The sequence below is a fragment of the Mirounga angustirostris genome, unplaced genomic scaffold (assembly GCF_029215605.1).
Source record: "Mirounga angustirostris isolate CCGP_5_RB_7025 unplaced genomic scaffold, mMirAng1.0.hap1 SCAF_2, whole genome shotgun sequence".
Classification (NCBI taxonomy): domain Eukaryota; kingdom Metazoa; phylum Chordata; class Mammalia; order Carnivora; family Phocidae; genus Mirounga; species Mirounga angustirostris.
In genome coordinates, this window is record NW_026991710.1 from 188,531,040 (window position 1) to 188,546,535 (window position 15,496).

Consider the following 15,496-nt stretch of genomic DNA (forward strand, 5'->3'; position numbering starts at 1 on the left):
CAGTCTTCTGCCTCGCAGGCATTAGTAGATAATTGTGACAAAGGGAGACTCTATCTGAGAATAGTGTTGCTACCTGTCACAGCTAATAAATAACAATAAGGAAACCATCTTTCACCGAACGGTTGGCAGGAGAACTACATTTAAAAGGCAAAATTTGTAAGTGAAATGATAGGAACTCCATTTCCCTGACACATTTCATGCTTTTCTTCTTCTTTTTTTTTTTTTACAAGTCTGTCCTTAAAGACTTCTGAAGCCCAACAAGACCCATGTATTAGCCATCTTTTCCTAAATTACAAATGAAGAAAATAAAGGAACAAGCGTATAAAGAAAAATTGAGAAGAGCTTGAATAAAAATATAGGCTTGGATGACCAGTGATCTAAACTTCCCATGGGCCAGGCATAATTTCTGATCTTCCGATGTCCATACCCACCTGAGGATTAAAATTATTTAGGTCGAAGAATGGATTGTTGCAGAAGGACCCAAGGATGCAGAGGAGGTAGTTCTCCTATTTGTGACACTGGTAAGAAGTTTTAATATTCATAGTTCAGTCGTTTCTGTTCTTTAAAGTAAGGCCACTTAAAGAAATGGCGGTTTCAGCAAGTCATGGGCCGGGAGGCCTTGCCTAAGATTCAGTGTGAGGACTGGAGCTCCAGCAGCCAGTGACCCCTGATGAGTTGAATTACAGATCATCATTGGCAGAGGCAGGCACAATATCCTGGGGCCCGGGGCTTTTTGGATCCAGGATCACACTTACAGGAAAAAGCTTGTCACATTTAGACCAATTGATGGGTGCCCATGAATTCTGAAAGACCTAGAGCTAGCCCAATTTTTCCTTCCTAACTGTTGGAGGGGTCTAAAGCCATTTCACCATGAGAGTATATGCATCTCCAAATAGTTATTGAATGTCTGCTGTGCATCAGGTGGATTCCCTGGTGGTTCCTAGTTTTCAGTTAAAGGTGACCTCGATGGCTAGGTAATAGAATCGTTCATTTGATGAAGCTCAACTTTGCCAACTTTTTTTTTTTGGTCTGATAATTGGATTCATCATTACTTTCTGACTTACCAAAATGGCATCTCTAGAAGAAAACAGTATTTGAGCTCATTTTTATTTTGAGTAATAAAGTAGTTCTACACCCTAATCCACCAAAGACTATTTTGATTAGAAATTAAGAGTTGATATAAGGAGTAAATCCTTAAGCAGTGATTGAAAAAAAATCTGTCTCCTAAACAAGTTTTCTTATCAATGTGTCCTTAATTACGACTGACCCTGTTACCAGACGGTAACTTCCACATTGAAATATTTCTCATAATGAGCCTTAGAATTGACTTTTTCTACACCTTGTCACAGTATACATAATCTGAAGAATACAGAACTATTTTGATTTTTTCATGTAATGATGAGAAACACAAATGCTGACCTGACATACATTCACATACAATTTTTTCCTTTCTCATTTAACTCAACATATTGGTAAATCCAAAGGAACTGCTATCATCACTTGATGGAACGTACTGTATTAGTATTTCCAAAGTTTATTCCAACCCATTTCTTCTTACATACTCTAAACATCTTCATTATGTTGTTTGATGAGATGGATCCACAAGAAGACAGAGAGGTGCCCAAGGTCAGTCCAACTTCCAGCCAGTCGGGTTTGTTATGTGGTGGTTCTCAAACACAGGACTTCGCCCTCCCTGAGGAGCCGCTCGGGAGCCTGGCCAGGCCAACAGCCCGACCAGGTGCAATGATGCAGATGGCGCCATCTTGCCGAGCTGGCTCTGGCTACCTCTTTGCTAAGCTAGAGAAAACACTGCCCATGTTCCTGTGCACTTTCTCTGGGGTTGAGTTGTCTACTTTTAGTGTCCACATCCTCTGAATAAGGCCAGTGGGAAACAGGGGGCAGAAGTGAATGTCTGCAGGTGTCCGGCTCTTACTCCATTTCCAGGGTCAGAGATTTTAAAAGATTTTAAAGGTCTTTTGTTAAATTGAGTTCAGTATTTCCAAAGAAAATGGGGGGAGGGGTTCTCTATACCACGTGCTCACCACTCAGTGGTGGAATTCCTAGGTGGAGCCCATGGGGCTAACAAGCCTGGAGCCTAGGAAAAGGTGCTGCCCCTGTTTGTTGTAGCCAACTGCTAAATCTCTTCTCTCCCACCCTGCGCTCCCTGAACCCCAGTCTCTACCTTCTCTTGCCTGCTGCTATTCTCTCTGTGTTTTGTTTTGTTTTTTTAAGATTTTATTTCTTTTTTTTTTTTTTAAAGATTTTATTTATTTATTTATGTGATGTGGGACTCGATCCCAGGACCCTGGGATCATGACCTGAGCCGAAGGCAGTCGCTCAACCTACTGAGCCACCCAGGTGCCCAAGATTTTATTTCTTTATTTGACAGAGAGAGCACAAGCAGGGCAAGCGGGAGAGGGAGAAGCAGGCTTCCCGCTGAGCAGGGAGCCCGATGCGGGGCTCGATCCTAGGACCCTGGGATCATGACCCGAGCCAAAGGCAGATGCTTAACCGACTGAGCCACCCAGGCGCCCCACTCTCTCTCTGTTTTTAATATACTTTTTAATGTGGTATAATGCACGTAAACGTTATCATCTTCAGTGGTATTAAGTGCATTCATATCTTGCAACCATCACCACCATCCATCTCCAGAATTCGTTTCATCTTGCAACACTGAAGTTCTGTCCCCATTAGGAGCTAACACCCCATTCCCCCTTCCTCTCAGCCCCTGGCAACCATCATTCTGCTTTCTGTCTCTGAATTCAACTACCTTAGGTACATCATAAAAGTGGAATCATATAGAATTTTCTCTTTGTGACTGGCTTATTTCACTTAGCCAGTAATGCCTCCAGGGTTCATCCACGTTGTAGCATGTGCCAGAACTTTCCTTTTGAAGGCTGAGTAATATTCCACTGTATACCACATTTGGTTTATCCATTCATTTGTTGGTGGACACTTGGACTATTTCCAGCTTTTGGCCAAATTTTCTCTTGAATGTTCCAGTGTTTCTTTACAACCTGGCATCATCCACTTGGGCCCCTGAGTGCCTTCCTTCCTACACTAGTCACCTGAACATCCTGGATGGAGGAGTTTATGTATATATATGTGTATATGTGTGTATATATATGTGCACGTATATGTGTATATACGTACATTTAAAAAACAAAACAGCCTTTCCAAGATGTGTTTCCTTTGCCCACCCACAGGCTCCTCTACATCTCTCGGAGTGAGCTGGATCCTTCCTTCTCTGTAAAGTCTCCCCAGGCCTTTCTCAGCTCAAAATGACCTTTTTCTTTGAAATCCTGTAGCAGTTATTGTCAGCAACGATCTTTTTGGCAATGAATCATGCACTGCTTTATGACATCTCTTCTACTGTCTACAACTGTTACTGAAACACTTCCTTTAACTTTCCGCATTGCTCTCTTACTGCGCTAACTAGATGATTAACTCCACTAGAGCAGGTGCTGTGTGCTGTGTATCTTTGGGGTCCACTGGCTCCCATCCCGCGCACGTGTTTGCCCTGTACCTCACACACAGGTATTTAATACAAACGTTTAATATTTCTATTTAAAAGTTATGAACCTCATTGCACTTTAATTCAGTGAAGTAGCTGATCAGGAGCCAACTTCCTAAATTATTTTTTTCTGTACTGATTTCCTTGTGAATGTCTTGAAAAAAATGGTCAAATAGAGTGTAAGAAATCTTCCTGTTAGCATCCAGGGTTAATGGGCACATAGATCTTTTGAGAGAGAAGGGAGATTACTATTTGAATGTCTTATTTTTAACTTCAGTGTTTCAGATAAAGCATTCTTATATATGGTTTTGAATTAGGAATTTGGCAATAATATACACTCCTGGCAGAACACCCAGAGATGATGTTTCCATTTAAACCCATCTGATTAGAGGATGTCTTGACCTTTTTAGGTCTTAAATCACGATAGAATGCTTACTGTTGCAGGGGTTCTTTATTTTAACTTTTGTTAATGAAACATTACATCTTCGGTATTGTTAAAAATGCCGTTTCGCCCACGTTTTTAATGGACATTTTGTTACGGGATTGCTTTCTCTGCACAGCGGTGCACGGTATACACCCTTTCTGTTTATTCTCCTGCCTCTTCCCATTTTCTCCTGAATAAGCAAGCATCGGTGGTATGCGCGGCTGTAAGTAACAAACACCTGACTCTCAGTGGCTTAAACAAATAGTGTATTTTTTCCTCACATAATAAGAAATAACAGAGGTAAGCGTTTGGTGGAGTTGGTTCAGCCGCTCAGCAAGGACCTAGGCTTTTTAAATTTTCACTTGGCTCTTCTTAGCATTATGGCTTTCGGTTATACACCTGGCTTGGGAAATTGCATCTCAAATTACGCAATTTACTTAGCTGTTTTTCACATATTAGGTGTTAAAATATCTGCTTAGTTGGAGAGTGACATCTGCTTCATGGAATTTTGTGGACCTTTGTGCTGACTTTCAAAACTCCCGTGTAAAAAATTCTTCATTTCTTAGTTGGGCAGAACTACAAAAAACACATGTGCACCCGTGTGCACACACACACACCATTTGAGGGCAAGTTATATAATGGACTTTGCACCCTAAATACTGTGTGTCTTTCTTAAGAATGGGGATGTCTTCGTCTATAGCCACAGCATATTTATCGACTTCAGTAAGCTTAACACTGTTATAGTACTTTACCATTCACATTCCAATTTTGGCAGTTGGCTTAAATTTTTTCTTTATAGCGCGGAAGTACAGGATCCAGTCCAGAGGTTGTAATTCCATTTAGTTTCGTGTGGCTTTAGCTTCTTTGACCCGGAACATTTGCGCGGTGGCCCTGCTTATCTTCGGAGAGCCCTTTTCTCCTGCTGTCTTAGACTTAGATTCCTTAGAAGCAGCAGTTTTCAAACTTTTTGGTCTCAAGGACCCTTTCCTTTTTTTTTTTTTTTAAGATTTTATTTATTTTTTTGACAGAGACACAGCGAGAGAGGGAACACAAGCAGGCGGAGTGGGAGAAGGAGAAGCAGGCTTCCCGCTGAGCATGGAGCCTGATGTGGGGCTTGATCCCAGGACCCTGGGATCATGACCTGAGCCCAAGGCAGACTTAACGACTGAGCCACCCAAGCGCTCCCCCCACCCTTTCCATTCTTAAAAGGCCCTTTTCCACTCCCTTTATTAGGCAAGATAAAAAAACAACTACTGGGCAAGATAAAGAAGTACTAAGGATATAACGCACAGCATGATAACTACAGGTAACACTGCTGTATGATATATAGGAAAGTTGCTAAGAGAGTATATCCTAAGAGTTCTCATCAGAAGGGAAGAAAATTAGGTTATTCCTTGTTAAAAAAAAGAAAATTGACCCCAAAGCACTTTTGTTTATGTGGGTTATAGCTATCGATATGTACCATGTTAGAGATTAAAACGAGTTTTAAAAATGTTTTAATTCATTTCAAATAACAATAATAAACCCTTTGTATGTTAACACAAATACTTCTTTGAAAAACTATTTTCCAAAACAATAAATGGTATTTAGTGAAAAGAGTAACATTGTCTTACAACTTTTTTAATGAGTTTTATAGAAAACAGATTCTCATTTCTGTGAGTGCTTGCTGTCTGGTGATATTTTAGTTGATGTGAAGAAAATCCAGCTACTCATAGATACGTAGCTGAAAAAGGGAGGAGTATTTTAATAGCCTTTTCAGAAAATTGTAAATATTTTTCTTGTCTTTTAAAGATTTTATTTGGTTTTTTGAGAGAGAGTGAGAGAGATCACAGAGTGGGAGGGAGAGGGAGAAGCAGACTTGCCACTGAGCAGAGAATCTGATGCAGGGCTCCATCCCAGGAACCTGAGATCATGACCTGAGCCGAAGGCAGACATTTAACTGACTGAGCCACCTAGGCACCCCATAAATATTCTCTGATAACCACACCACAATTTGATAAATGGTACTTTTCTTAAGATGAGTTGCTATGTGAAATCCGAAACCATATCAGTGAACATTTCCCGTTACATTAAAATCCAGTCGTCTGTCTTCTACATTGAATTGATGTTTTACCGATGCATGATATAACATTGGTCATTTGGAGAATGCTGGTTCACTGAGTTAGGTAGATCTTCCAAATGTTAATACATTTCATTATACCGTATCCCCAAATCACGCTTAAATAAATATCACAGCTGATTTTGTTAGAAAATTCTTTCAAGTATTGGGAAACAGTCAGTGGACTCATCTGGCTCACAGTGCCAGATAACAAGTTTTCCAAAACTCTAATTTCATTTTATCTTCAAAGCTTGAGTTTTATCATTTCATTTTCCTTAAAGTGATAGGCTTACTTTGTTTATTTTCAAGAAAACTTTTGTCATATACCCAAACCTGGGTAACCGTGGTCTGTCAGTCTTTCTGGAGAACGTGTTCCATGAGCTAAGAGGCTAGTTTGGCTTGCAACTCAAACAACTGAGCATGTGCTTTCCCTGGCGACAATCACTGACCACCACAGGTACTTTGTGCCCGATTCCCATCTCATCCAGGGAATGTTAGAAAGACTCAAGGGTTAAGATTTAGTGCAAATAATACCTTTTTCAGGCATCACCAAGGACATTCTTAGGTGAAATGGGCCTGTTTTCTTCTTTCTTCGTGTCTGTCCCCAGTGTGTAGTGATGATCCATAGGAGCACAAGTTGGTACCCTGCTTTGATTCAGCAGCACTTTACCCACCACTGCTTTGTCTCATCCATGCAAATATCAACACAGTGAAAAGGGCAAATCCCATTTCATGTCAGTAGTATAATGAAAATAGTTGTGACAATGTGGAACCCCTGAAAGTCTGCAGGACCATGCTTTGAGAACTGCTGCCCTCGATGACAGTGTGGTGCCAGCCTGACGGGCACTTGGAACTGTCTGTTCACTGTCGGCTTGGCCCTTTGTATTTATGCATTTCTTGGCCTGGTGACATGGTCTGAGATTTTTTTTTTTTTTAAGAGTTGATCCTCCCCAGCCGCCCCCTGCCATAATTTTTATCTCCTCTAATATCATAGTAAGTATGCAAGGTATGATTAATATCTTCACTTTAAGGGAAGAAAAAATAGACCAAACCTTGATACATACCAGGCTAGCTTGGTTTGCTGCAGCTCAACAAATGAAACAGTCCATTATGGTTTTGCAAATTAGAATATCACAGACTAGGGGCGCCTGGGTGGCTCAGCCGTTAAGCGTCTGCCTTCGGCTCAGGTCCTGATCCCAGGGTCCTGGGATCAAGCCCCGCATCAGGCTCCCTGCTCGGCGGGGAAGCCTGCTTCTCCCTCTCCCACTCCCCCTGCTTGTGTTCCCTCTCTCGCTGTGTCTCTGTCTGTCAAATAAATAAATAAAATCTTAAAAAAAAAAAAAGAATATCACAGACTCTCTTCTTATTTAATGCCCCTGTGTTCAAATGTTAATAAAAGACAGTGCATTGAATCAAGTTAACAGCATTGTATTTCAAGAGGATGGAGGGTTCCGCTGGAGCCTGTCAGCCACCCAGGCAGGCTGCTGGAAAGGTGGGCTCTGAGTTCTAATGAAAACTCGGTCCCCCTACTGGGGCCTTCTTTCCTGCTTCCTTTTCACTGAGTAGGGACAGTAGTTTCTTTCTAACTCCAGATGAGTCTTATTTGGCCATCTTCGAGGTAGAGTTAGAGCTTTTAATTATCTCTGGCAGCCCGAGAAGAGGCGATAAGCAACAGAGCCATCAACACTTGAATAACACATGTCGGCGCTGATTAGCGCGGCTGGTTAGAGCAAGGACTAATGAGGCCGAAGTCACGGACGCGGCCCCGCAGCCCAGGTAGCCCGGCCACACTCCAAACTGCAGCCCCCGCCCAGGCAGCTGCCTCGCAGATGCTCATGGCCTTCTGGAAGGGGGCCAGGGAGCCATGAGCCAGCAGTCAGCACGGGCTCCTGTTGTTTAAAACCAAACAAAATAAAAACAGGTTCTCTAATGTACCACCCCCTGTGATCCCTCTCTAGGAATATCGGACTTAATTATTCAAATTTAATTTGTTAGCTATTTGGTGGTTAATTTTTTAAAAACCTAATGATTTATTAGCATTTTTATAAGCAACATTTAGTATCTATTAATGAGAGTTCAAATGGATCAACTATTTAATTTCTTAATGAAATGAATCAGGAAAGTATTACTTAGAAGAAACTCCATACTGTGAGCGTGTTCTCCGCATGCTTTGTGACCTTGATTCCTTCGTCTTAGTCGAGGAGTCAGAAATGGGGGGGGAGCAGGGAGCTGATGGAGTGGCTTCTGAGAGGGGAGCACGGGCTGGGGAAGGGGCCACAGTGCAGCTCTCCTTTAGCCCCCAGATTTCACAGAGTGATGCCCACGACTCTGTGTCCGCTCACCTCCCTATACCACATCCCCGGGGAAGGTGCCGCCAGCTGTAAGGAAAGTGCCTGCCTGAAATACGCATGCGCATCACTCCAGCCCTGTGCAGCCCTCGGATGCACCTCCTTCCGCCCTGGCATATTTTGATGAAGCAACTACTACTATCTTTAAAAGCGGGAGGAAGCAGGAGCTGGGGTTGGAAATGCAGCTGCAGCTTGTGGCCGAGAGGAAAGAGGTACTGAGCCGCACTGGGACGGGGACGCCCCCTCCCTCCCCGGCATAGGGTTCTTCATCGAACAGCAGCGGCACCCTGAGTTCAGAGCAGTACTGAGGGCTAGGTGCGTGGCTACAGAAAGGACTCAGTGTGGAGCGTGCCTCCCCCATCACAGAGCACTCAGGTTAATCTCATCCGCGGCGGTGTGAAGAGAGAGGTGCAGAGCACCCAGGCTAGGCCGGTGGAGGCCCGGGCGCGACCCCCAGGCCCCGCCCCTTCCGGTTTGCAGCCCGGATGTGGGTCTCCAGGCCAGAGCAGATTTTGAGAGTCAGTCCCCGGCCCCTCCGGGGAAGGGCAACATGCTGCCTTGGAAGCCCGGTTTAGTTGAGTAAAGGATTAGTTGTTTCAGCCCCCAGTGGCGGCGGTGGCGGTGAACTCTGGGCGCGGAACACTCTCGAGGTGCTTTGGCCCAATTAGGAAGTCAGCGGGAACCTCCGGCGCGGGCAGCCATGTTACCTACTGTCTGATGTCGTGCCAGCCTGCTGTAGTGCAGTCACTCCGCCCAACTGGGATGATGTTTCAATTTGGAGTCCTGCTCGGTCAGGACTCTTTAAGAGGCTCATTGTCCGGGAGTGGGCTTCCTGCCTGTCTGCTCTCTCCTCCTGCCTGTCCTCTCTTGGACACGACGGTGACATTGCTCACCGGCCAAGGGAGTTGTTAGTGTCCCTGGACTACGCTTGGCAGGGTTCCACCCTCTCAGGAATGGCAGCAGCTTTGCAGGGGAGATCCGAGGCTCTCGAAATGCAAGCTGGGCGCCTGGACAGAGCGCGGTTTGCCGAGTCCGCGCTGGGGGCTGAGCAGCGGGGCACAGTTGTCGCCAGAGGGTACTAGGGTTTCCAAGCATCTGGTCTCGCACTTTTTCTTTGTGGGCAAGGAGTGTGCAGTTAAGGGGCTTCTCCGGGGTTCCACAGCTTGAGAGGTAGAACCAGGAGAAGAACACAGGCTTCCCAACTCGGAGGCCAGTGCCCTGGCAGGGAAACTGGGCTAAGTATCGTGCCTTGAAGCTGGCTCTGCGGCTGAAGCAGGCACGAGGGACCCACTCTAGGGCTTCCCGTCACGGCTGCATGTCCCGCCTCCCCTCTACCGTCCTGGTCTTGATGCTCCGGCCTTGCTGTGTTGTTTCTTGAGCACTCCTTCCCAGGTCAAAGCTGCCGCACTTGCTATTTCTCCTTCCTGGACGGGAGTTCCCTCCCCGGCCCTTCCCACCTCCACACTTAGCTCAGTCCTCCTCCTCCAAGACGCCTACCCTGCCTCCCTGCCCTCCCAGCAGCCCCACCCCCCAGGTTCTACTAGAGCACCCAGTTGCCTTCCATCCTCATTATTCTGTCTGTTGGCTTTTTCTGTTTTCTACTTGTCTCCCCCCAAGACAGCAGGGGCAAAGTCTCTCTTCTTCTCTGTCGACTCCCTAGTGCGTAGAACAGGGCCTGGGTGGGGAGCAGTTCTGAATAAATAGGTTTTTGTTTCATTTTGGGTTTTTTAAAAAGATTGTATTTATTTGTCAGAGAGCACAAGCAGGGGGAGTGGCAGGCAGGGGGAGAAGCAGGCCCCCCGCTGAGCAGGGAGCCCCATGCGGGGCTCCCTCCCAGGACCCTGGGATCATGACCTGAGCCGAAGGCAGATGCTTAACTCACTGAGCCACCCAGGCGTCCCTGAACAAATAGGTATTAAATGACTAATGGAGTGAAGGGATGAACTTATCTCTGGAAGTCTTGGTCAGAAACGCTCCCTGTAGTTCAGGCAGACTCTCTTTTCCCCCTCCAAGGGCGGAGGGGAAACGTCACAGCGGGAGGGGTGGTGTAAAGAGATTCTGCTTGCCATACACAAGGTGCTTCCCAGAGAGGTATTTATGATTCTACCCTTGGTGGCTGCTTGGCATCTACCCGGCAGGCACCCCGTTGTACAGCTCCTGGGAGCACCGCCCTCTGGTTTCTCTATGAATGATGCCCCTGCTGTGTTCCTCAGAGGCTTTCTTACCTTAGAGTAGGGCTGACTGAGGTCAGGCCAATGACAGCAGAGGCAGACTGAAGTTCTGGACCCTGGCCTCAGATCTTGTCCTGAAGTGGGACAGCTGGAGGCGGGGACAGGTCAGCTAGAGCTTTGAGATAGGCTCAGAGGAGTTAGAATCAAATAGTGGGTGAGGAGTCTCAGTAATTGGGTCCGGGGATGATGGACGGGAGGGAGAGCCATTGATTGTCCGAGACACAGTGGGCAAGAGAGGGGACAAGCCCAGAGTGAGGATGACTGGAGGCCCAGGGGAGCCAGTGAGGGGCACCCAGGAGCGGGCCATCTAAATGGGCAGTGGGGAGAGGTTGTCAGCAGGTGACGGGGCCCCGGCCACTAGGGCAGGGCCTGGAGAGGAGAACTGCCCGAGCGAGGCAGGGCTACCTGTTCTCCAGGGGCTGGGTTATCAGGCAGGTCACATAATTGCCAGGGCTGGGAACGGGCAGGCTGTAACCCAAACTTGGGGCCCAGAGGTGGGGCTGGTCCTAAGACAGCAGGGGAGGGACACCTGCCAGTGTGTCTTGGAGCTGCTGCCCAGGGGAAGGAAGCCAGAAGTTCTTGGACTCAGAACCCAGGCCCAAGAAGGCCTGGGGAGAGCTGATCACAACTGAGAACTGTAGGAGAAAAAAAAACTCTGATCATCTAATAACTTAAATACAACCATTGTCCATGTAACGAACATTTATTTCATTACATTGTTTTGGAATGGTGTGTCAGAAGAATACATAACCCGCCCCACTTTTTTTTTTTTTTTTTTTTGCAATGAACTATTTTTTCTCAATGACATAGAAGAAAGGATTTGCAAATCAGCTTTCTGCTCCAATCTCCTGGTGTGTGGCCTCAGGCAGAAACCTTGGCAGGAGAACTAGAGTTCACTGCGTCCTATCAATGCCCCCTCCCTTCCTTTGGATTTAAGCAAGGACACATGAGGCCAAACATATCAGAGACTCCCAGTAGAAAGTCTCATGAAAATTGGTCTAAAGTGATTTTAAATATGGCTGCTGCCTGGGTTCCAGGGGAGGGAGGGACGAATAGGTGGAGCACAAGGGATTTTTAGGGCAGCGAAACTATTCCATGTGATACTGTGGGATACATGTCATTATACATATGTCAAAACATATAGAATGTACAACACAGAGTGAGCCGTAAGGTAAACTATAGGTTTCGGTTCGTAATAATATATCAGTATTGGATCATCAGTTGTAACAAATGCGCCACACTAATGCAAGATGTTAATAATAGGAGAATTTCTGGGGGTGTGGGCTAGAGAATTGAGGGGGTAATGTGGGAACTTTCCGTACTGTCTGTAAACCTAAAACTGCTCTGAACACTTAAGTCTGCTAATTTTTTTAAAAATCTGAAAAAAAAAAAATTGTGGCTGGTGCCATGATTAACAATTTGAGTGAGGAGCCACTCAGAAAAGGTTTGAAGGGGCCAGCAAGAGAAAGCACCTGCTCCTCACTTTCTGTGCTACTTTTCATTGTTAGGGAGGACACACGGTTAGGATGAAATTTGCTCAGGTGAGAAGGTCTCTGTGTTTTCGCAGGTTGGCAGTGGCAATGAATTATGAGCTTTCCAAGGGGGATAGGTGTACACATGTCTGAACAAAAAAACCCCTAAATCACAGAAATAAATATCAGGAGCACCAGAAACTCTGTTGTCTGTTGGGATCTGTCCCTGGGTATGAAATAGATAAAAGTTAGACAAGTCTACCTTTCTAGTATATTTAGGAAAGGATCTTGCAGTTGAGAACATTTGAAGAAAAATCGGGGAGGGGCAAGGCCAGTGCTTGGTGAAATACAGCAGAAGGGCTTGGGAGTGAAACAAGCTCAGGGTGGTGAGTAGTTTTAAGGTTGAGGAAGAAGTGGAAAAAAAGATAGTGATTCTTGAAGGCCAGAAGGAGGGGGGAAAATGGGGACATTTGGAGAGATAGGAGCCATGGAAAGTAAGAAGTCGGGACAGCGCGGATCAGGGTGTAGGGAGCTTGGTGCCAAGGGCAGGAAATCTTAGGAGAAGAGAGTGCTAGTTTTTCAGGAGGAGCCAGATGGGGCCGATGGACTCCCCTGAGTGCTGCTATAATGTCTGACTTGTGTCCTCTGTAAAGAGAGACACGTGCTTGTCACAATAGCCAAGAAATGGAAGCAACCCAAGACTCCATCACAAAGAAACAAAATGTAGAATATTTATATACAGTGGAATATTATTCAGCCCTAAAAAGGAAGGAAACCCTTACGTATGTTACAACGGATGAACCTTGAGAGTATTTTGCTAGGTGAAGTAAGCCAGTCACTAAGGGACAAATACTGTATGACTGCCCTTATAGAAGCTATCTGGGGTAGTTAAACGTCATAGAGACAGAAAGTAGAAAGTGGTTACTAGGGACTGGGGGGGTGGCATTCAATAGATACAGAATTTCAGTTTTGCAAAATGGAAAGTTCTGGAGATTGGATTCAGTAACGTGAATGTACTACTGAATTGCATACTCAGAAATGATTAAGGTGGTAAATTTTATGTTATGTGTGTTTTAACATTATAAAGAACAAAAACAAAACCAGTCACCGCCCCCCCCCCCCCCACATGTGGTCACCAGGGGCTAATTTTGCCTTAGCTTTCTCTCTGGTACCCGAACTGCAGAGAAGCTCTCAGAGAGGGTGAAATTTCTCCTCAGTTTGGGTGTAGTTCTGAGCTGCCCCACCTGACTGTATCCCGGTCTCTCTCCACACTCACTCGCTCCCCGGACATCCTTGCCCCCAACTCGAGAATTCAAAGATGCACACGTTCAGCATCCTGCTTTATGCCTCGGGCCCCTCCAGATGCCACTTCTCTGCCTGAGTGCCTTGGACTGTGTCAAGGGCACCTTTCCTGTTTTGCCCAGCTTCCTAGGACCCTGCGGGGCAGACACCTGCTATGAATACCGCCCCCCCACCGTCCTGGGGCCTTCCACCCAGGGCTTGGCCAGATGTCTCGCTCTCATGGCAACCCTATGATCGTCATGGGGCTGTGCATGGAACCCGGGCCAGCTCTGGACCCTCACTCTCCAGAGAATTCGAGGCAGAGCAGCATTTCTATTATCACTTGGTAATTGGAGTTTTGCAGGCTTGGAATTACTGCTAATGGAAAGCAAATGGGCTAAGAATCAAGAAATAAGCACTTGAACAGCCAGCACCACTCAGTAAAGCGAAGAGGCTATTATGCCACTTTATGTGGATAGAGATCATCATTTGTAGAAAGATTTTGCAAAAACCTCACCAGCCCATAGAGACGACGCCCCACTAAGCTTTTCAGTGGCCGAGCCCTCCCTGCCCAGAGCAGCTAAGTGGCTGCCCAGGTAGGAAGCCTCCTCTGTAGCACGATTGCTGTCTAAGATCCAGTCCCTCCTCCTTGGCAAGAGAGAGATTTAATTTTGCCTTAGCTTTCTCTCTGGTACCCGAACTGCAGAGAAGCTCTCAGAACACAAAGCACTTCCCTACACTCCCCCATAGACTTCCTCGGCCTTGTCGCCAGCCATGGCCCCAAGATCAGGCGGTGACAGGCCTGCGATGGGGATGCTGGGGGCCAGAAACCCAGGACAGTGGCTCTTGACTCAAGGAGAGCGAAGTGACTGTAAAGAGTGATGTTTCCCGGGGTTTGCTGACCTCCGGTCTCCAAGCTCATCTTGCCCTTTCTCCTCCGTGGGGCGGGGGGGGCGTCAGCCATCATACATTTATATGAGGAGCTTTTTCTCCACGGATCACGCCACCCCCTTCCCGGTGGCTAAGAGGCAATTTAATATGCAGAAGCTCTGCTCCCACAGCATTAGGTTATGACACGAGGAAATGGAAAAAAACCTAAGCCCAATCTCTGCCCTTCACGTGTCCTCCGGAGAGAGCGTGCTGCCCGTGGCCAAGGACAGAGGGCTGTGGGATGGTTCTTGGGCTCAGCCAACAGGAGGAAAACTGAGCCAACCTTGCAGTTTGCAAAAGCCCGTGGAGCCTCACACGAGTTCTCAAGTTCAAGTTGGTCTGAGGGCTCGAGGGGCTCTGGGGTTCGCTCCCTGGCACTGGCAGGTGCTGGGGCATCTCCAGACAGCCTCTGGGAGGGGACACAGGCGGGAACGCCAGCTCTGTGACTTAGTCCCTCGGAAAGGTGCCTCCACTCACCGGTGAATACCTCACTTAGCCATTAAATGTCATCAGCCCGTTCGCACAGGGGAGAGAATCTACATCGAGCAGTAAAAAAGGTGACGGAATGGGAGAAGTTGTGAAATGACATTTTTTTTTTTCCCAGCAGGTTTGTCATATCTCCTGCATGGAGGAAAATTGCTTTCTGTAAATCTTGGTCCAACAGAACAAAACACCTATTTCTTTCCAGTTGGGGAGACAGCCATTCTCATCGGCATAATGAAGGTATTGTAAGCTGTGACTTTTACAAAGTCTGAGGGAAACCAATCTGCAATCTTGACAGATATGATCTTTCCAGGATGCACTGTTCGTTTACGGCAGCAAGAGACCTCAATTAATTTATGAGTGAGGACAGCAGGATGTGACCCCTTGTGTGTAGTCTAGGTGGAGCTGTCCCTGTCTGAATTTATGTTCTGGTAATTTAAAAAGATTTATATTAAGCTTTTCTTTCATTTTGAGAGTAGATTAAAATTCTAATGGAAGCCATTTGTATGCATTTGTTGAACTGAATAGTATTTATGGCTGTGTTAAAAAAAATGCTGCAAAAATCTGCCGATAATAAAGTCAGTGAAGCAAGAATAAGTGTAAAAACAGGAAGGAAAGACTCAGTAGAAACCATACTGTATTATACAAGTGTAATGAGGGAGAGAAGCCGAGCAGAACGGGGCCGGGATTAGGCCCCCGAATGGGATAGTTTTCC